The 22,591-nt window shown below is 44.0% G+C and overlaps 1 protein-coding gene across 2 annotated transcripts in view; it reads right to left on the bottom strand.

Moving 5' to 3' along the window:
• Positions 1-2,115, bottom strand: part of LOC146577954 (uncharacterized) — a 54,126-nt gene extending 52,011 nt beyond the window's left edge. For both annotated transcript variants that reach the window (XM_085268463.1, XM_085268462.1), the window contains exon 1: positions 2,061-2,115. The gene's annotated coding sequence lies outside the window, so the exon portion shown is untranslated. The remainder of the gene's footprint in view (positions 1-2,060) is intronic.
• Between the last annotated feature and the right edge of the window lie 20,476 nt (positions 2,116-22,591).

The following is a 22,591-nucleotide window of genomic DNA, read 5'->3' as shown; positions in this document are numbered from 1 at the left end:
TTCGAGAAGCTGGTCAGGGACTTCATCTGCTCTGCACTACCCGACTCACTGGACCCTCTACAGTTTGCATACCGCCACAACAGGTCCACTGATGATGCCATAGCCCTGACACTACACACTGCCCTGTCACACCTGGAGAAGAGAGACACGTATGTGAGGATGCTGTTTGTAGATTACAGCTCAGCATTCAATACCATCGTTCCCTCGAAGCTGGACAGGAAACTGCAGGATCTAGGACTGAGCAGCTCCCTCTGCAGCTGGATCCTTAACTTCCTGTCTGACAGACGCCAAGTGGTCAGACTGGGCAGCATCACCTCATCCCCCATCACACTGAACACTGGTGCTCCACAGGGGTGTGTACTGAGCCCTCTCCTGTACTCACTCTACACCTACGACTGCACAGCCACTAACAGCTCCAACATCATTGTGAAGTTTGCGGACGACACTACAGTGGTGGGTCTTATCACCAACGGTGATGAGACGGCTTACAGGGAGGAGGTCAGCGCCCTGACCCACTGGTGTCAAGACAACCATCTCACCCTCAACGTCGCAAAGACAAAGGAGTTGATAGTGGACTTCCGGAGGTGCAGAGAAGTACACACCCCCATCACCATCAACGGCGCTGCTGTGGAGAGAGTGAGCAGCTTCCGGTTCCTTGGAGTACATCTGGCTGAGGATCTTACGTGGTCAGTACACACAAACAAAACAGTGAAGAAGGCGCAGCAGCACCTCTTCTTTCTCAGGAGACTGAAAAGATTCGGCATGAGCCCCCGCATCCTCAGGACCTTCTATCGCTGTGCCATTGAGAGCATCCTCACTGGATGCATCACCACCTGGTATGGCAACAGCACCGCCTACAACTGCAAAGCTCTCCAGCGAGTAGTGCGGTGCTCTGAACGGATAATTGGAGGTGAGCTTCCCTCCCTCCAAGACATCTACAGGAAGCGCTGCCTGAGGAAAGCGGGGAGGATCATCAAGGACTCCAGTCACCCCAGCCATAAACTGTTCAGACTGCTTCCATCAGGAAGGAGGTTCTGCAGCATCCGGTCCCGTACCAGCAGACTGAGAGACAGCTTCTTCCATCAGGCCATCAGACTGCTGAACACGTCATAGACACCTCAGCTTCACTACTGGAACTGCAACACTATGCACTCCACACTGTATATAAATGCCACTTGTTTTGCACATATTCAACTCTGTATATTTTATATATTTTATTATTATTATTATTATTTTATTTTATTTTTTTACTATTTAATTTGTAAAAATGTGTATACACACACACACACACACACACACACACACACACACAGGAAAATATTTAGTATACACATCCAGGAATGCATACACTATTATATATTGTACATATATTTATTAGTTTCAGGTTGGCCATTCTTGTATTTTGCTCGTTTGTGTTGTTGTGTTTGCACATCTCTGTTGCTTGTGGGGCTCGCACACAAGAATTTCACTGGCATGTGCTGTGCCAGTGTGCCTGCACATGTGATGTGACAATAAAAGTGATTTGATTTGATTTGAATGGCTTCATATTCTTCATGTGTCCTTACACTTATTGTGTCATTACTCATGTCAAGATTGTCCTCACATGGTTCACTTTTTATACAGTTAAACAACGCACTGTAATGCTGTCTCCATAATGCTGCAATGTTATCTGCCCCAGAAACACCTTCAGCAGTTGATGGTAGAGATGGTTTACAGTTATTAAGAGCTTCCACCTCTTTCCAAAAAAACAAAAACAAACGGAGTTTTTAAAAATCTCCGTTTTCAGTGACCGAAAACGGCGTTTACGTGTGGACGAAAGGTGCAAACGCACAGAGAAATCTGCGTTTGCAAAAATACCCGGGTACGTGTGGACGTAGCCTGACTCCCGGAGTCTGATCACACACAGACAGAGGCGGACACACTCGGCCTCGTTAGAAAACATTACGCACTGACTTTAATACAAACACACAGTTTGTTGTGTGAAGAACTCCAACACGAGCTGAACAAACAGTAAAGTTGCTAAACACAAACTGTTAGAGGAGGAAACGAAGCAAACTTACAGTTTCTTCACACCAACAAGCTCCACTCCACGAAGCTCAGCAAAGACGAAAGAAGGAAACAGCCAAAGATGCGTTTGAGGACACTCGGGAGCATCCAAACACTACGGATTGCGTTCACGTAAACCTCGGAAACTCCCAAACCTCCGGCAGGTGGATACACAGTAGACATGTTTTAAAAGGCGACGAGAACAATTCAGTAACAGCGCCTCACCCGTCACTTCTCACGGACTGGGTAGATGGCATGAAACTGTGGCCCGATGTTAGCTACATCAACATTATTAATTAACTTGTATTTTCCAAAGACGTTGATGGCGAGGAGTTACGTAATTATAAGAGCACCGAGGCATATAGTCATGTGTGCGAAGGGGAGGGCGGGTTACCCTTTAAGCGCAGATGGTAGGAAACTGAATATTCAAATAAAAGTTAGAAATAATTGCTTAAAAATATGCTGGTGGCAGGGGTGGGGGCCAAAGCCTAAGACCCTACCCCCAACACCCCCAACACCCCTAACCCTGCAAACCCATTGATCACAAATAATGTGGTGATAGAATATGGAATTTATTATTAAGACGTTTATGAATATGGTGAGCTAACAAATGCACACATTATGCTTTGTTGTTCAGTATTGTAACGTTCGCAAGAACCAGACGTTTGGATCTCAGTTGTCCGTTTATTCGGTAACACAGGCAAACGGGCCGCTAACTCCGGGAGAGTGCTCTCGTACAGCCCCTCACTTCAGCCCCGCACAGTCACACAACAACAAGGACCCCTCTCCCCTTCCTGTGTAACCGGTGTGATTCTGCGTTGTGTCTGATAAAAAAGGTAAAAGAAAGAAAGACCTCCAAGTAAATAATTTGCCCACTCCAGCTCCTCTCCCACAGGGGAATAGTAGAAAAAGGGGTTGGCATTTATTTTTACATTAAACATAAAATATGCATTTACACGTAACATATTTGACATAAGATAAAACAAAAACAACATGAAATCTGACATACCTGATAAAAAAGGTAAAAGAAAGAAAGACCTCCAAGTAAATAATTTGCCCACTCCAGCTCCTACAACCAAATACAGACAGTGGGGAAGAGGATTAGCTCAACCCACCACAGCTCCCAAGCTAGCAAGGAATACATATTCATGCTATCATTTATGGCGCCTAAAACACATTTATGACACACACATACTACACACTTATAACATCTTACAAAAACAGGCTCAATAATGACAATAACTGAATTAAAATCGCAATCATAAACATCAGGGTGGTTAAATATGAATTATGTGTGCTTTAAGGTGCTGGAAAGAAATGACACCCACCTCTCCCACAGGGGAATAGTAGAAAAAGGGGAGAGGCAAAAGGGGTACACTGTATTTATAGTATTGCACCAAAGAAGAAGAAAAGAATGAGGAGGGGCTCTAACTGATAATGAACACAACTACAGGCTTGGAGGTCCTAAAAGTCAGGTATAAAAGGAGAAGTTTGGAGGTTTAGAACACATTTTGTGTAATTATAACAATGTTATTTATGACTCTGTTACATTCACCCCCCAAGAATTACACAAAATCCTAAAGGGTACACCAAAAAATAAATAAATAAACCCACAATAACAGATACAGTGGCCTCAAACAAATTCACATCACATATACAATGAATTAGATCAGCAACATAGCTTCCTCCAAGGAGGATAAGAGACCTGAGACCTGCTCGGCGCCTAGCAAGATCCCAGGACTTTCTATAGACAAAATGAGGTGCCATTTACACCACACAAAACAGGCCATAATATCTATGGGCGTCACCATCAGACTGCACAGACTGACAAAATACAATGAACTCTGTGCCTGTATTATTCTTTTCCAAAAACAATAGCAATGAAAAACATACAGAAATAAGCAAATTCACACATCAATAACCGCTGCTTGAACAGGTTCAACACCAAGGAGTGTTTCAAGTTGAGCCATTGATTCAATCAAGCGACGAACTGGTTTAATGATTCTACCAAAACGTGTGGTAAGTCCTTGATCCACGTCCACATTTTTGGGTTCAAGAGAATGAAAAGTGTGGGACGGGAAAGCAGCAGGGGAGCCTGGGGAGGCTCCATCACCAGCCAGCCCACCAAGATCAGAAACACCCATTATGGGAGGGGTCCCATGAACGCCATCTTCGACCGGGTCAGCGGCAGATTGCTGATGGATCCATGATAGTGTGCGGTCATCACACTCGCCAATGCTGGAGACGGAATCCACAGTCCAGGTGGCAGGAGGTACAGCTCCTGTGCCCCCAAAAGATGTCACAGACCCATCCAGGTCAGACTCAGCGGGGCCACTGACAACGCTCACAGCAGGATGTGCAGCATCGTCATTCAGTGTTGTGTCCAAGGGCAAAAAGTTAACTTGAAGGAGCAGGTTACGATGCACCACACGCTCATGACCTTCTTTGTCTCTGATACGGCAGATGTGAAGAGCAGGATCCAAGTCAACTACCGTGTACACAACAGGTTCCCATTTGTCAGAGAGCTTCCTTTTTCCTCTGACTCCCTTGTTTGCCAACAACACCTGGTCCCCTAGTGAAAGAGGCAGACCCTTCACTTTTCTGTTGTACTGGTCAGACTGGTGTCTCTGCTCCATTGTGCTGTGTTCCTGGGCTCGGAGCATGGCAGAGCGCAGGTCATCCATCAGTGACTTGACATAGGTATCATAGTCACAAATGGTGTCATCATGAAGGACATCCCGAAACATGAGGTCAACTGGCAACCTTGGCACCCTCCCAAACATCAGGTAGAATGGCGCAAAGCCGGTGGTCTCGTGTGCCGTACAGTTATACACAAACGTCATGGACTGTATCATCTGCGGCCATTTCTGCTTACATCTGGGGGGGAGGGACCGTAACATGTTTCCAAGGGTGCGATTAAATCTCTCTGTGGTACCATTACCCATGGGGTGGTATGGTGAAGTGTGGGATTTGGCAACGCCACCCAAAACCAGAAGCTCTGCAAGCAGCTCACTCTCAAAACTAGCTCCCTGGTCAGAGTGAATGCGCTGAGGGAAGCCATACACACAGAAGAATCCATCCCAGAGCTTTTTAGCGACTCTCTTAGCTGTCTGATCCTGGCATTGGAATGCATGTGCTAATTTTGTGAAGTGGTCAGTAATCACAAGGACATCCACAGACTTGTTGTTGCTGTCCTCAGCTGACCAGAAGTCAATGCACACAAGTTCCAGTGGAGCACAGGTCTTAATGCTTTCCAACGGGGCCCTAGCTGCTGGCTCTGGGGTCTTGCTGAGAACACACCTGCGGCAATTTCTCACATGACCGCGCACATCCTTCTCCATATCATACCAGAAAAAACGCTGACGAGCCAAGGAGAGTGTGCGAGGTTGACCTTGATGACCAGCATTGTCGTGTATGCCAGACAGCACCACTTGTTTTAGGGAGTCAGGTACCACAAACTGGAATCTCTTGTGTTTGGTCAGTGGGTCCCTCACGACTCTGTAGAGGACACCATTGAGGAATGTGAGCTTATCCCATTGTTTCAGGAGCCGCAACGTATGTTGGTTCTCATGACAGCGCTCACGTCTGGAGGGTCTGCGCTTACGCTCAACATAGCGGGCTACTCTGGAGATCACAGGATCCCCTGTTTGATGAGACAGGAGATCAGCACGGGACAGCGCATGAGTAACATCACAGTCAGGTGGACTGATGGAGGTTAGGTGACCAGCGAGGGATGTTGCACGCTGGCGAGAAGCAGACTCCCACTCACAGAGCGAAGACATGAGAGAAGACACGTCATCAGTTGACAGAGACACATCAAGCACAGCAGAGGGTGGAGCACTGCGTATCGATTGAGGTTGACAGGTCAAACGGAAGGCATCTTGGACACTGGCATCTTTCACACCACTGACTTGCTCTAGCAGCTCAAAGTAGGGCTCCGACAGGAGCCGCTGGGCCAACGGCCTCACAAACGGTTCCCTGCTCAGGGTGTCTGCCACAATGTTCAGCTTTCCAGGAACATATTTGATCTCAAAGCAGTATGGTGCAAGCTTAGAGACCCAACGCTGTTCACAGGCATCCAGCTTTGGCTTAGTCAGAATGTATGTGAGAGGATTGTTATCAGTCCAGACAGTGAACCGATGACCCTTGAGCCAGTGGCTGAACTTATCGCACACAGCCCACTTCAGAGCCAAAAATTCGAGCCGGTGTGCTGGGTATTTGGCCTGACTGCGGCTGAGAGACTTACTAGCAAAGGCTATAGGTCTTGCTCTCTCCTCACCAGCTGGCACCTGGGATAAGACAGCACCCAGCCCATCCATGGAAGCGTCAGTTGAAAGGATGAATGGCCTCTCAAAATCAGGATGTGCCAGCACCGCACAGCTGAGGAGTGCACCTTTGAGTCCCTCAAATGCTTTCTCACAAGCAGGAGTCCAATCTTGAGGGGTGAGCTTGCGAAAAGTTCCAGGTTTCCGACTCCCATGGCAGCCTTTAGTCCTCTTCTGACCGGCAGTTAGAGCAAAGAGTGGCTTCGCAATACGAGAGCACCCTGGAATAAAATGCTGGTAAAACATCACCATGCCAAGGAAGGATCTCACTTTCCTCTGAGAAGGGGTGCAACCGTCACCATCCATAAGGTCAGTCTTCTGAAAATTGGCGATAACCCTCACTTTATCCTGATCAACCGAGACACCACCAGCATCCACGACATGACCCAAAAACCTCACAGAGCGTCTGAGAAAGTGACATTTTTTCTGCGCCAGCTTCAGATTGCTGGTCCTCAGGCGAGAGAAAACAATCTCAAGACGTCTTAGGGCCTCCTCTTCTGAAGGCGCAAACACCAGCAGGTCATCAAGATAACACAGGAGGCTGGAAAAGTTCAAATCACCAAAGATGCTGAGCATCATCCGCATGAAAGATGCTGGGCTGTTGCATAGACCCTGGGGAAGTCTGTTGTACTCATACAGGCCAAGAGGTGTAGTGAAAGCAGTGTACCGTCTGTCAGACTCATGGAGGGGAACGTTGTAGAACCCAGATGTGAGGTCCATGGTGCTGAAGAAAGCATTCCCACCAAGGGCAGCAAGACAGTCAGCCTGATGGGGCAGTGGGTGAGCATCCTTAATGGTTTTGGCATTGAGCCAGCGGAAGTCAGTGCATATCCTCAAGTCACCTGACTTCTTCCAAACCATTACCAGTGGCGAGGCGTATTCGCTGGTGGACTTACTGATGATGCCTTTCATCTCCATGTCTGACAGCACCTCTCGCAACTTGTGATAGTGAGCCGGGGGTACTCTGCGATAGGGAAGCCTGAAAGGGCGGTCGTCAGTGAGGTGGATACGATGGACAAAGTCTTTCACCTCACCACAGTCCAGTTTGTCTCTAGAGAACACATCTTGGTAAGTCAACACAAGCTCCACCAATTTCCTCTTCCACCCATCTGACACTTCACAGCCCTCAATATCAATGTCAGCCAACCCAGCATCTTTGAGTAGCTGTGCAGAGTCAGGCACAGAGTCTGATGAGGGGGGAAAACTGGTATGCTGGTCAGTCAGAGTCTCGCAGAGACCTTGAGTGATGGGCAGGTCCTCCACAGCAATACAAGGAAAGACATCCGCAATCTTAGCATTGCGACGAAGTGTCACAGGGCTCTCTGTTGGGTTAAGGACTTTCATAGGGACCCAACGATCTCCCCACATGGGTGTTATAATGCGCCCCACCATTATGTTCTTTGGAGTGGAACGGGCTGACGTGGGTTCCACAACGACAGTACTTCCTGGAGACACGAGGGCAGAAGGTGGCAGCTTTCCCCAAACTACATATTCTTTTTGTGGCAGGAGAGTGACACTCTTCCGCAACCTGACTGTACCTACTTTATCTGGCAACACAGGAGCAGACCACCGTGAGATACAGCTCAGCAACTGCAGGAAGTCTTCACAATCAGTGCCAGTGTAATTGGAGTTAATAAGCTCCCAGTACTTTGTATCAGCCTTCATCTTCTGAATGATGGGCCGGATCACATTGCTCCCCACGATGAGCTCATCTTTTTGCCCAGGAACCACAAATGTTGGTACAAGAAAGCTAGTCCCATATACTTCAATGTCCAAATCATAGATGCATTTCGGTTGTGTGAGAAGGCCACCGCAACCAACCAGCACCACATTTTCAGGGATATGCTGCGGAATCAGAGCAACACCAGCGGCTCTTAGCTTGCTATCAGCCTCTTCACTTAGTGTGCATGACATACTTCCTGAATCAAGCATGCTTGTCAGGGAACACCGGCCACTGACCGACACTGGAGTGTAAAACAACTCACTAGCCCTGCCAACTCTTTGTGAACCCATAATAACAGTCTTCTCATCAGAGAGGCTACTACAGCAGTTAACATATATGGCTTCTGGGTCTGTTGCATTTCTGAGGGTTTCATCAACACTGCCCATGCTACCCCTCTCGTTACATGGGCTGGCTAGTTTAAAGCAGCATCGGTGGGAGGAGGGACTGAAACGCTTGGTTTCTGGTGCAACTGTGGGCATTCACGCCTCATGTGTCCAGGGTCAAAGCAGCTGTGGCATAGCTTGTACAGCCTACAATGCACATGGGTTGTGTGTTCATGTGAGCCACACACTCTGCACGAAGCACGATGAGCATTGCGGTGCCCATGGGAATGACCTGTGGGTTGTGGGCACCTAGGACCAGTGGCTAGTGATGCAGTGCACATGGACAGAACCTTGTCAAACAGTGCTACCATCTGTTGAACACCTGGCTCAGCTGGAGGGCCAGAAACTGGCAAAGATGGGGGCATGACATGTAGAGTCAAAGGAGGACAAGCAGAGGGCTGCTGCACACTTACCATGCCATCAGAAGAGAGAGGCTGACATGTGGCTGCAGAGGGAACAGAGGGCATAGGATACGAGGCTGGCTCATGTGTTACTGGGACTGCTTGAGCACCGCTGGAGTGGGGCTGGCTGTTAACAGCGACAGGGCTCTGATGCGGGATGGACAGACTTGCTGTATTATGAGACAAAACACTAGACTGTCTCATTTTCCTCACATAGTTGTCCAGACGGCTCTGAACCTCAGCTGCAGTCCACTCCTCAGGGGCCTTCAGTTGAAAAGACAACGTAAGACTGTGGTCAGGACAGTGATTAATGAACATCGAAACAACCTCACTACTGGGGTCCTCTACCATCTTGCCGCGCCTGCGGAGACACTCATCAGCAGCATCAATAGACTTGTTCAACCGGATCCAGTAATCCATGGCGTTCTCACCTGGACGTGGCACAGTACTGTAGAAATCTTTCATGGGCAGGCTGGAATATGTCAAGTCGCTGAAGTTAGACCTCAGTATGTCAAACACAGCAGTAATAGGATCATTCCGATTCAACTCAGGGCGGCAACGAAGTGACACCTTGACCACATCTCTGGCTTTGCCAGTTAGTCTAGACATTAATATGGCAAACATTTCTTCATCTGTGTCACAGCTGATTCTGTGCAGATAACATCTCATCATGTCCTCCCATTCACCGATGGGAAATAGATCTGTGTTGTCACCCTTGAAGTATGGTGGAGCTTTGGTGTCTGACTGAACAACAACCTTCAGCTGGGACTGGTCATTGCAGCTCGAGGGCACATTCTGGGGAGACTGTGGCTGGGTGGGGGCTGGCTGGTGCATAGAGTCAAGAGAGGATGTGATATTTTCCCCAATTTGCTTTGCTAAGTCAGTGATCAAGCTGCTCAACATGTCACTAGTGACAGCCTGGGTGTGTGTTTGGCGTTCGCAAGCAGCTGGTGTGGAGCTAGCTGCTGGCATTAATGGTGAGTGCATCACTGGCTGGTCTACAGTGTGGGCACCAATACCCGGGACTACTGGCCTACCCCTCCCAAAAAACTTTGGAGCAATCTGATGACCCCTCCCTAAACCAAAGGTCATATTACTCCCCGCAGAGAACAGATCAGGCAAAGCGCTATCCACAGTTTCCTCACTTAACATGTTGGCCCAAGTGAGATATCACTGTACAACAGCAAAAAAAAACGAGCCTAACCCCCACACACAATTATGCAAAACTTCACAAAACAATGAAATGTGGGGAGAAGAAAAAAACATCAAAGAATCAAAACACCATAGAAAATAAAATGTTGTTTTCTCCTCTCAATTAAAACAGGCTGTAAAAGCCAATATCAATAGAGAAAAAAAATTACAATCCGTGCCTGTATAATTTGAGGCAACAATATGAAACAGTGACAGAAATGATCACCTACGTATTTGCCCTTTAAGTTCACACGTGACAGAGATGCCTGCAAGCCAAATTACGGGGCATCGATCACACACGCGATATAAAAACCTGTGAGTCAAAGCGCAGGGCACAGGATTCTGGCACACAGCTGCAGAGAGGAGGCGGGAAAACAGCGGCAGCAGAAGGAGGAGGGGTGGATCGCGGATTGGCGATGTGACGGGTCACGGCACCAAGTGTAACCGGTGTGATTCTGCGTTGTGTCTGATAAAAAAGGTAAAAGAAAGAAAGACCTCCAAGTAAATAATTTGCCCACTCCAGCTCCTCTCCCACAGGGGAATAGTAGAAAAAGGGGTTGGCATTTATTTTTACATTAAACATAAAATATGCATTTACACGTAACATATTTGACATAAGATAAAACAAAAACAACATGAAATCTGACATACCTGATAAAAAAGGTAAAAGAAAGAAAGACCTCCAAGTAAATAATTTGCCCACTCCAGCTCCTACGACCAAATACAGACAGTGGGGAAGAGGATTAGCTCAACCCACCACAGCTCCCAAGCTAGCAAGGAATACATATTCATGCTATCATTTATGGCGCCTAAAACACATTTATGACACACACATACTACACACTTATAACATCTTACAAAAACAGGCTCAATAATGACAATAACTGAATTAAAATCGCAATCATAAACATCAGGGTGGTTAAATATGAATTATGTGTGCTTTAAGGTGCTGGAAAGAAATGACACCCACCTCTCCCACAGGGGAATAGTAGAAAAAGGGGAGAGGCAAAAGGGGTACACTGTATTTATAGTATTGCACCAAAGAAGAAGAAAAGAATGAGGAGGGGCTCTAACTGATAATGAACACAACTACAGGCTTGGAGGTCCTAAAAGTCAGGTATAAAAGGAGAAGTTTGGAGGTTTAGAACACATTTTGTGTAATTATAACAATGTTATTTATGATTCTGTTACACCTGCACACATTGACTCCCTTTTTCCTGCAGCACAACCAAACATGCATCTTAAAGAAATAACAACAGTGTGCAGAGATAACCAACATGCCACTGTAAAACAACATTTAACCATCATTACAGTTCATTTCTATGCAACACCAGAGGGATTTCAATACACAGCAGTGTATTTGTCACGGCGGAGCGGGGCGCGAATGGGCGTGGAAAGGAAGAAAGGAAAGAAAGCCCCGACTTTATTACCACCGTGGGTTTTGTGCGAAGGAAGAAAATCTTCCTCCAACCGGGTTGAGCAGTGGAGCCACCGAGGGGAAGCACACAATACAACTGTCAGATTAAAATTTGATTTATTATCTTTAAAATAAATTAAAACAACCTTGGCCAAGGGATAACACAAACAATCAATAAACCAACATTAAAAGTCCTGTGGCCTGCGCCGCGACCTAAAAGTCCCAGGGAGCTAAGAAATCCAGCGAAGTATAAAAAGGGAAACCCAGCGGAGTCCTCTCCTTCCTTTGCGCGTCCCGATATGCTGGAGAAAGGGAGGAGCGGCAGTCACTATTCTTCTAAACAGTTTTACTTCATAAAAAGGGATAAGTGAGAGACTTACCCCGGGTGGGCAGAGCTCTCAACTCCGCCCGCCGCTTCTTTAAAACTACAAATCGGCACAGCCGTCCCGTGCCTTCCGCTGGTGCTGTCTCCGCTCTCCCCGCTGGTACTGTCGCTCTCTGCGCGCGGGTGCCTCTGCGGTCTCATTCGTCTCGAGCCTCCAGCCCGAAGCCGAGGCCCTCAGCCTCTAGCCTTCAAGCGCAGCCGTGAATCACAGTTCTACAGCCCAAGCCTTCTCTCCATATCTCTGACTCGGCTTCTCAGTCACTCCGGTCACTCTCTTTCGTCTCTTCCGCTCCGAGCCTCCAGCCCGAAGCCGAGGCGCTCAGCCTCTAGCCTTCGAGCGTAACTCCTCAAAGCAAAGCTTTCCTTCCCCACTCGTCCTCAAAGAGCGCTCCTTTCTGTCGTCTACGCGGCCCTCTTATTGGCCTCTCTGGTACCTCTCAGGTGAAATCAAGTTAGTAATCAGATAGGGGTGGAGTCTTTACAGGACAGGTGTTCAATTAAATAGGATAAAAACCTGCAATAGAACTCATCCAAACAAACCCAATATACAATATTAAAATATTAAACAGATAAAACATCGCAAAACATGCTCAGTAAAACTAAATAACTTGTCCCGTTTCACCCCGTGACATATTGACAGTTGAAACCAGATGTTTACAAACACTTTAGGGGGAAAACATAGAAACATTTTTTTTACTGCACAACATCAATTTGGAGTAAACTTGTTTTGTTTTGGATAAATAAATATTGAAATATCTTTTGAATGAGTTAAATGTCAGAATAAAGAGAGACGGCTTTCTATTTTAATCACTTTCATCAAAGGTAGGAGTGCTGCCATCCAAAACTTAAATATTACAATGAATAAAAGACAAACTGACATTATTTCTGCATCTTCATTCATCTTCATTCTGTGGCAAAGTTGGGATTAATGACAAACCTCTGTGATGAAGCAGCAGTGCTTCATATTAAGATATGAAGAACAGTGGACAGGTCATCAAACACTATCTGTGGGTTCAAAGGAGATGTGAGGAAGAAAACAACAATGGTTTAACTCAGGAGGTTTATTCACTATGAACTGGATTAAATTATGATCCCAAACAACACCGTCTCACTGGAGAGAACATCAAGAGTGAGTCATTGTAGCCTGACTCTTTACTTTTACAGAGGATATGTGTTTTTGGAACAGGATGGATACTTGCTTCCACATGAAAAGCTCTGTCTTTAAAGTGATCCAACTTGTCTTTAAAGTAAGTTTAAAATATTCTAGAAAGTGTTAAAAATGCAACAATGCATGTTGTTCTCCCAGCTGCAAAAATCTCACCTGGGTGGTGTTTTGCAGGAGGCCTCTCACTGTGACAACTCCTGACTGGAGCAGAGTCCAGACCCTCTCCAGCAGACTGCTTCCACGGGCCAAGCTGTGAATCACCATATCGAGCCTGTACCATCAGTATTTCTCTCAAGCTCACACACACTAGCTCAGGATCACTTTCATTTCCTGCAGGTTTAGCAACTGTGGGTGGTTCTGTTGAAAAAGAGTGCAGGCCTGCAGGTCTCATTATATTTGAAGTATTTATTTCTTTTTCTTTCTTGTTGTTTGAGTATGTATTCATAATTATTACCTGTTTGATTCAGGAGGAATGCTTTTATTTTAGATCGATTATTAAAAGTGTCGGTTTTTGCTTTCTTTGTTAGATTACATTTCCATCGAAAGGTTCACACAGACTGGACATGTGTCTCTACACCAATAAAAATAAGTTCACTCCCTGTTATTTTGCACATGTTCCTTTCGTCAGCTGATACATGGAGAGCAAGGGAAACGTGGTTGCTATGGTCCCTGCTGAGGTCACACAGGTGTGTCATATATAACAGCTGACTCGGGACTGCTGGGTACAGAGGTCCCTTTACATTTTTGACAGAAATCTTATTTCTAACATCAATCTTTATTTGTTTTGATGTTGTTTGAGATTTTTTATGTAGAACTTACTGTAAAACGTACTCACCTCTCAACATAGCTTCATATTTTTTTTACTAGATAATTTTCATCCTGATGATCAGAAGAGTGTTTGAGGGTTTCAGATCCTTCAGAACAACAGTAAGTGTTTCAAATGACGTCTTTCAGCCTTTTACGTAATCTGACAGGTTGATGAAGTCTGTGAGCTTCAATGGATTAATTGTTAATGTGTATCCATCTGAAGCAGGATTAAACCTTGCAGATTACTGGTCCTGATGATGGTCTTTAGTATGTAGCTGATGGCTGATGATGATATAGCTTATGTTTGTATTCTTCTGTTTTAAACACTCAGACCTGCTTTAGAGTCCACCTCTTCTCTTATGACGAACTTTTTAATCATCCTTAAGTCCAACCCACTAAATGTCCCTCTAATGCGACTTCAAGAATCTGATCGAGTGGCTTAATGACAGATCTGCCGATTGGTGACTTTCAGCATTATTTAAACCTTTAATTTAATCTCATATAGTCAAGTTTTTAACTCAGTTTCTATTCAGTCTGCTTTAGACAAACTAAGTATCAGGTCAGTCAAACTCGAGAACGTGGAAATGTCTGCCGGAGCACAAGCATCGCTCTGCTCGACTTTGCTGTTCGTCAGTCTCCTCATGTTTGTCTCTGCAGGTGAGATTTAGTGAACTGATCTTACAGAACTTTAAATGTGTATCATGTTGTAGTTTAAGGAGTTAAAGGTGAACAGCCACAAAGTTTCATACATGACATTATTCTGCTGACTAGTGCCACGTGTACAAAATAGTGGCACAGTAAATGCAGCCTGGCAGACTCCATTTGATGATTTTATTCTATAAATATTTCAAATTCCTGATTATGTATTGTATGATGTACAGTATCAGAGCTGACAACAATTGCATCATGATGACTTTTATTTTTTTAATTCATTCATTTCTTAATGATTATTGTGAAGTCCTCTTGTAATTGCTTACTTTATCAGTATTATCATTGTTTTATTATTTATACAAATTTAATATTTAACAAATATCAGATTTGGGGAAAAATTAAATAATTTTTCTGTCAAAGTTGATTTTTGTATTAAATTTATTAAAACCAAATCCACAGCCATGTTGGAATCATGTATGAAATTTATTTGTAACATCTCTTGGGTTTTCATGGCAGCATGGCAAATTTCAGTTCATGAAACATGAATTTAATATTAGTCATCCAATGCACCTCAATCTTCACATGGATGATACGATTTAAAGACGTAACGCATCTACACGCCAATATTCAGCAATAGCTATAGTGCTACCTTCCTTTTTTTTTCCTTTTTTTTCCTTTTCTTTTTTTTCTCTTTTTTTCCTTTTTTTTTCCTTTTTTTCCCTTTTTTTTCTTTTTTTTTTTCTTTTTTCTCTTTTCTTCTTTTTTTTTCTTTCTTTCTTTTTTTTCTCTTTTCTTTTTTTCTCCTTTTTTTTTCTTTTTTTTTCTTTTTTCTCTTTTCTTCTTTTTCTTTCTTTCTTTCTTTTTTTTCTCTTTTCTTTTTTTCTCCTTTTTTCTATAGTGCTATCTTCCGACAACAGGAAATTAATTATTTTTTAAAAATAGTTTTAATATCTTCTTCCTGGTTGACCACATGTCTTTGAATGGTTGATTCTGTGTATCATGCTTCTCTGAGGTTCATCACTAACCGTGAATTTTAGACTCACCACTGTGAGTTATACTCTCAGGTAGGACGGCCTGCTTTGGCAAGTCGGAGGAACTCTCATTCATACAGTTTTATATATAAGGCGATACTTGGGTTGCTGCCTTCCTATATTTGTTCCCTGTTAGCAATGAAAGGTGCTAGTATTTATTCTCTTCGTGCTTGTTGCTTTTTGTTCCATTTGCCCAAACTGAACTTGGTAAAAGAGCTTTTGTTTAGCACTTGGCTTGGAATTAACTGCAGAAGAACTGGAAAAGAACTGAATTCATTTCATTAAGTGCTTTTAAAACTGAACTAAGAATCCCTGAGGCCAAGTCTATAACATGCAACTGTTTCAATTAGATTGTTTGTCATTTAAATTTTATTTTAAATTTCATTTCTCCCAGCTCAGCGTGTCACCAGCTACCTGTCAGTGGATCACCAGCTTCCTGACAGACAGAAAGCAACAAGTGAGGCTGGGGGAGATCACCTCTGAAACCCGGTCCCTCAGTATTGGTGCCCCTCAAGGATGTGTCCTCTCACCACTACTGTTCTCCCTCTACACTAACGACTGCACCTCCAAGAACTCGGCTGTCAAACTGCTAAAGTTTGCAGATGACACCACTGTCATTGGCCTCATTCAGGATGGTGATGAGTCTGCATACCGGCAGGAAGTTGAGCGGCTGGTACTCTGGTGCAGTCAGCACAATCTGGAGCTGAACACTCTTAAGACTGTAGAGATGACAGTGGACTTCAGGAGACATCCGTCAACTCTGCTCCCCCTCACCATATCAGACAGCCCTGTGTCAACTGTGAAGATCTTCAAGTTCCTGGGTACAACCATCTCCCAGGACCTGAAGTGGGAGACCAACATCAACTCCATCCTCAAAAAGACCCAGCAGAGGATGTACTTCCTGAGACAACTGGGGAAGTACAGTCTTCCACAGGAGCTGCTGATCCAGTTCTACACTGCGGTCATTGAGTCTGTCCTGTGCTCCTCCATCACAGTCTGGTATGGAGCAGCCACTAAACAGGACGCGCAGACTGCAGCGGACTGTACGGGCAGCAGAAAGGATCATCGGCGCCCCCCTGCCCTCCATCCAGGATCTGTACCTCTCAAGAACCAGGAAACGGGCAGGGAAAATCATCACAGACCCCTCACACCCTGCACACAGACTTTTTGATCTTATGTACATTTGTAGTATTCATTCCACCTCATTCATTTCTGTATTTTATGTATACAGGGAGTGCAGAATTATTAGGCAAATGAGTATTTTGTCCACATCATCCTCTTCATGCATGTTGTCTTACTCCAAGCTGTATAGGCTCGAAAGCCTACTACCAATTAAGCATATTAGGTGATGTGCATCTCTGTAATGAGAAGGGGTGTGGTCTAATGACATCAACACCCTATATCAGGTGTGCATAATTATTAGGCAACGTCCTTTCCTTTGGCAAAATGGGTCAAAAGAAGGACTTGACAGGCTCAGAAAAGTCAAAAATAGTGGGATATCTTGCAGAGGGATGCAGCAGTCTCAAAATTGCAAAGCTTCTGAAGCGTGATCATCGAACAATCAAGCGTTTCATTCAAAATAGTCAACAGGGTCGCAAGAAGCGTGTGGAAAAACCAAGGCGCAAAATAACTGCCCATGAACTGAGAAAAGTCAAGCGTGCAGCTGCCAAGATGCCACTTGCCACCAGTTTGGCCATATTTCAGAGCTGCAACATCACTGGAGTGCCCAAAAGCACAAGGTGTGCAATACTCAGAGACATGGCCAAGGTAAGAAAGGCTGAAAGACGACCACCACTGAACAAGACACACAAGCTGAAACGTCAAGACTGGGCCAAGAAATATCTCAAGACTGGTTTTTCTAAGGTTTTATGGACTGATGAAATGAGAGTGAGTCTTGATGGGCCAGATGGATGGGCCCGTGGCTGGATTGGTAAAGGCAGAGAGCTCCAGTCCCACTCAGACGCCAGCAAGGTGGAGGTGGAGTACTGGTTTGGGCTGGTATCATCAAAGATGAGCTTGTGGGGCCTTTTCGGGTTGAGGATGGAGTCAAGCTCAACTCCCAGTCCTACTGCCAGTTTCTGGAAGACACCTTCTTCAAGCAGTGGTACAGGAAGAAGTCTGCATCCTTCAAGAAAAACATGATTTTCATGCAGGACAATGCTCCATCACACGCGTCCAAGTACTCCACAGCGTGGCTGGCAAGAAAGGGTATAAAAGAAGAAAAACTAATGACATGGCCTCCTTGTTCACCTGATCTGAACCCCATTGAGAACCTGTGGTCCATCATCAAATGTGAGATTTACAAGGAGGGAAAACAGTACACCTCTCTGAACAGTGTCTGGGAGGCTGTGGTTGCTGCTGCACGCAATGTTGATGGTGAACAGATCAAAACACTGACAGAATCCATGGATGGCAGGCTTTTGAGTGTCCTTGCAAAGAAAGGTGGCTATATTGGTCGCTGATTTGGTTTTGTTTTGTTTTTGAATGTCAGAAATGTATATTTGTGAATGTGGAGATGTTATATTGGTTTCACTGGTAAAAATAAATCATTGAAATGGGTATATATTTGTTTTTTGTTAAGTTGCCTAATAATTATGCACAGTAATAGTCACCTGCACACACAGATATCCCCCTAAAATAGCTAAAACTAAAAACAAACTAAAAACTACTTCCAAAAACATTCAGCTTTGATATTAATGAGTTTTTTGGGTTCATTGAGAACATGGTTGTTGTTCAATAATAACATTATTCCTCAAAAATACAACTTGCCTAATAATTCTGCACTCCCTGTATAAGTTTAGATTCGTTATTTATAGTTGGTTTACACAGCTTTGTGTACGTATGTGTATGTGAGAGATATTCTCTTATCAAGCACTCAGATATAATAAAATAACACTCAGACACTTCAGCAGTTTAACGTGCTCGGGTGAGGGCTCAACGGAGACTCACACCCTGCAGTAGCTCTCTGCCTTTATTTATACACAGCATGAAGCATACAAAAAAGGAAATAACATGCTTATCTTGGTGTAACTTCTCAAAATGTTGTGTTCTCTAAAAGGTCGTTTCTTACTCTTGGTTTCCTGCTGCTGACAGATAATGTGATGGCAAACAGTTTCCGTTATAGAGCAAGGAGCCAACGGTTAATTGTGCAGCTGGTTGAGTACAAACAGAAATATAAACACTCTTAGCTGATTATTATATGAATAATAAAAACCTGTAAAAACAAAAATCCTTTGACAGTGTATATAAAGACACGTGTGTGTGTGTGTGTGTGTGTGTGTGTGTGTGTGTGTGTGTGTGTGTGTGTGTGTGTGTGTGTGTGTGTGTGTGTGATTTACATTGCTGTGCTTGAGAGCCTCCATCTACCAGAACCTAATTCCCTGTATGTGTCTGCACACATACTTGGCCAATAAACACGATTCTGATTTTATTTTATTTCTTTCATTTATTTTTGCATGTGTGTTGTTGTTGCCTGTGTTTAATTGAGTCATTTTTTATAACTGTGAGACAGTTGCTGCTGCCCGTCTTGGCCAGGTCTCCCTTTCAAGGATTAAACCGAGATGGGAAAAAGCAACGTAAACAAATATCGGTGTATACACTAAAAAACAAAGCCAGCTCTGAGCCGAAGGAGTCGGAAATCCCATCACTATTTCACTCGCCTCACTCTAATTGGCTGCAGTAGAAGTGAATATTTGTACTTTGACCTTTAACCTCTCTGCTCCGTGTTTCCTTTTTCAGAGCAGAAAACCATCACAGCTGAGTCTGGACAGGACGTCACTCTGACACGTCGAGCTCCAAACAACAACATCATAGTTGTAAAGTGGAGCCGAGCTGACCTGGGAGATGGCCGATTTGATCCAGATCTCCAGCATCCATCTTTTATGAACCGGGTGGATCTGCAGCACAGACAGATGAAGGATGGAGACGTGTCTTTGATTCTGAAGGATGTGACGATTAATGATGCTGGAACATACGAGTGTCGTGTCTTCATGGCAGAAACACACTTATGGCAGTATATCAACACCACCACCCTGAGTGTTGTTGATCCTCCAGGTGAGTGTGTGTGTGATCAGAGGTGAAGCTGCTTCCTGGTTGTTGATGCTTGTTTCTAAAGATGTTGTTGATGAGACTTTGTAGAAAGCAGCTGGTCTGAGTGATGTGATCAGTAGATAATGTCTGACAGCAGTTTGAAGAGCAAATGGATTCTGTTCTGTTCTTCACTCATCACCTGCCTGACAGCTGACACCTGTTTCTCACCTGCAGGTTTTTATTCTTAATCAGGGAAATAAAAACAAATACATACAAGAACATAATAATTAACATGTGTTTTGAAGGGAGGAAGGTTCAGGGCTGAAGCAATCAGCTTCATGGGCTCATCTGGTTAGAATAAGAAAAGCAGCCATCTAATGCAGAATTATTTTCAGGGTACTCCTTTTATTCTCAAATAAATAAGGCAAAAAAGGAAGGAAACAAAGACACACATGGACTGCCAATGCTCAGCTGCCGCCCCGTGTGGAAGTGCGGAAAGAGTGAGCCAAAAGTGAATGCAGTCCTTATATACTGTGTGACATATAATGTGTGACAGGTGAGTGCAATCAAGGACAAGCACCACACCCAATCAAAGGTGAGAGAACTAAACAAGGTGCATCTGGTGAAGTGAGTGGGTGTGCTGGGATGTGCTAAAAGGTGGGTCTCTACAACAACATGAGTAGGTCAAAAAGATGAGTTATAATGTGAGGGGGAAATCATAAGCAGAGAGTGCTTGCTGGTGCTTTCCTTAGACAGTAAACATCACAGAAAATGCCGCGTGTATCTTGTTCATCATGACTCTGGTTTTACGTGGCCTATGAACACAATTTATAAACTGGTATATATCACCTTGTTGTTTCGTCTTTAAGTGGTCATCTGACTGACTTACCACGACTACTTTATTCTTCTGCTTCAGTCAAACAGCAGCACTCATGTAACTGTTTTGCCCCCTGAGCTCCAGACAGTGCTCGTGATCACCGTCCGCGGGAGCGCGCAGCTGCTTAAAGCTGCAGCGTCCAGATTACTTACAGCTACTTCCTGCAGCTGATATAAGCTGCAGGAAGCTGAACACAGCTTCAACGTCTGATTGTTGAAAACTAGTAACGGACCGCATTTTCTTCTTAGTAACTGTAACGACGTTGTAACGATAGGAATAGTAATTAGTTAGATTACTCGTTACTGAAAAAACTAATGCCTTTAGTAACATTGTTACTTGTAACGCCGTTATTCGCATCGCTGGTCGTAAACCCCGCCTCTGTTCAAAGATGGTCGCTCACAGTGGACATAGATGCTTCTTTCACTCCTCTTTCAAACCATCTGTCCTCTCTGTCCAAAATGTGAACATTGGCATCCTCAAAGAGTGTCCTTTATCCTTTAGATGCAGATGGACTGCTGAGTCTTGTCCTGTGGAGGTGGCTCTTCTGTATTGTGCCATGCGCTTGTGAAGTGGCTGTTTGGTCTCTCCAATGTAGAGGTCTGGGCATTCCTCGCTGCACTGTACAGCATACACCACCCTAACCCTCTCATCCGAGAAGCAAGTCTTCAAGCAACCTAAAGACATCCAGACGCTTTTCTTTCCAGGCTCCTTAGACTACGATTGGAAGGTGAATCCAGTGCAGTTTTCAACCTGAGATGTATTGCTCCACTCAGGAGGACGAAATATTACAGATAAGCACTGAGCTTATCGTTGTGGTTTTTTATAATAATAATTTGCATAAGATGGACTATTTTCTGAGGTTAAATATTTTATGTTTTCCACGATTCACTGTGAATATAATGTGTTTATGAGATTTGCAAGTTTTCATTTTCATTCTTAATTAGACTAATCACCTTCACTTTGTGTCTGTAACACTAAAGAGAGTGCAGCACACTTTAAATTCATTCAATTACCTCAACAGGAAGGATCTGCATCTTCAAGCATGGAAACAAGACAGGTAAAGCTTTTAGTGTTTCTACTTTCAACACAGAATAATTTTACTGAATCATTTGACTTCATCCTTACTCTGAACTGCATGCTACACAGGCAGTAGTAGGAAAGCTATGATTTCAAGGCTTGATGCAGAATTTTTTTGTACGTTTTTGTTCTTGACAGGTTAAACCACAATAAATAGCGATAGCAAACACGTGGTGTGTGTGTAGCTGTCTGCCTCTTATAACGCCAGTGATTTTCCTGCAGTTTGACATCTTGTGCGATCCTGTGAATTTCATGAGTTCAGCAAATAACCACTCTCACTAGATTGTATCAGGTCATCTCAACAAGAACAAATTAAGTTGTTGACTTTCATACAGATCCTTCATGATTTAATTACGTTCATAGAAACATGAAATTATTGTGTTTAAATTACAAGTTAGACTTTTTTAATGTAACAACCGCCCAATTTACTTTTTTCGGTATACCAAACAAAGTAGAGGCGGCTGCTCGACTTGCCTGAGATGGATGCCTTCCTGAAACCACTGAGATCCCGTGCAGTGTCGCAGAAAGTTATTGACTTACTTCACTCGAACATGATATGAACAATTTAATCTGCCTCTCTGCATATCATGTAGTTTCTACACTATATAGTTACACTTAACTTTAAAGCACGAGGCACTTATGTTAAATACACGCAAGATGCTTACGTAAATCCAAGAGTTGGCCAATCCCTTTTTCTCAGTGTGCATATTGGAATGATTCAGCACTCCTTAGTTTTTCTTATCTTTTTGTAGACAGAGAAGACACCAGTTGCACTCTTCTTTACAGAAGAAGGCCAGAGTTGCTGTTAATATCAGAAATATCTACAACTGTAAGTTGTTCTTTAAGATTTTAACAGTTTTAGATCCATTACACTGACATAGCACTCTGGAGGATGACAAGAGCCACACATCAAAATAAAGAATTTTGTGCTTAATCTAAAATAAATTATGCATTTGCAAATTATTTTTTATGATTTTATTTATCCAAACACTATTTTTAAATCATTTTTTCAAAATTAATTCTTAATCCCGGACAGCATGGTTAGCACTGTTGCCACACAGCAAGAAGGTCCTGAGTTTAATT

The sequence above is a fragment of the Mchenga conophoros genome, linkage group LG3, assembly GCF_057382185.1.
Source record: "Mchenga conophoros isolate Kocher_MC1m ecotype Shallow Benthic linkage group LG3, M_conophoros_male_GT1.1, whole genome shotgun sequence".
Classification (NCBI taxonomy): Eukaryota; Metazoa; Chordata; class Actinopteri; order Cichliformes; family Cichlidae; genus Mchenga; species Mchenga conophoros.
This window is presented reverse-complemented; position numbering and strand designations above follow the sequence as displayed.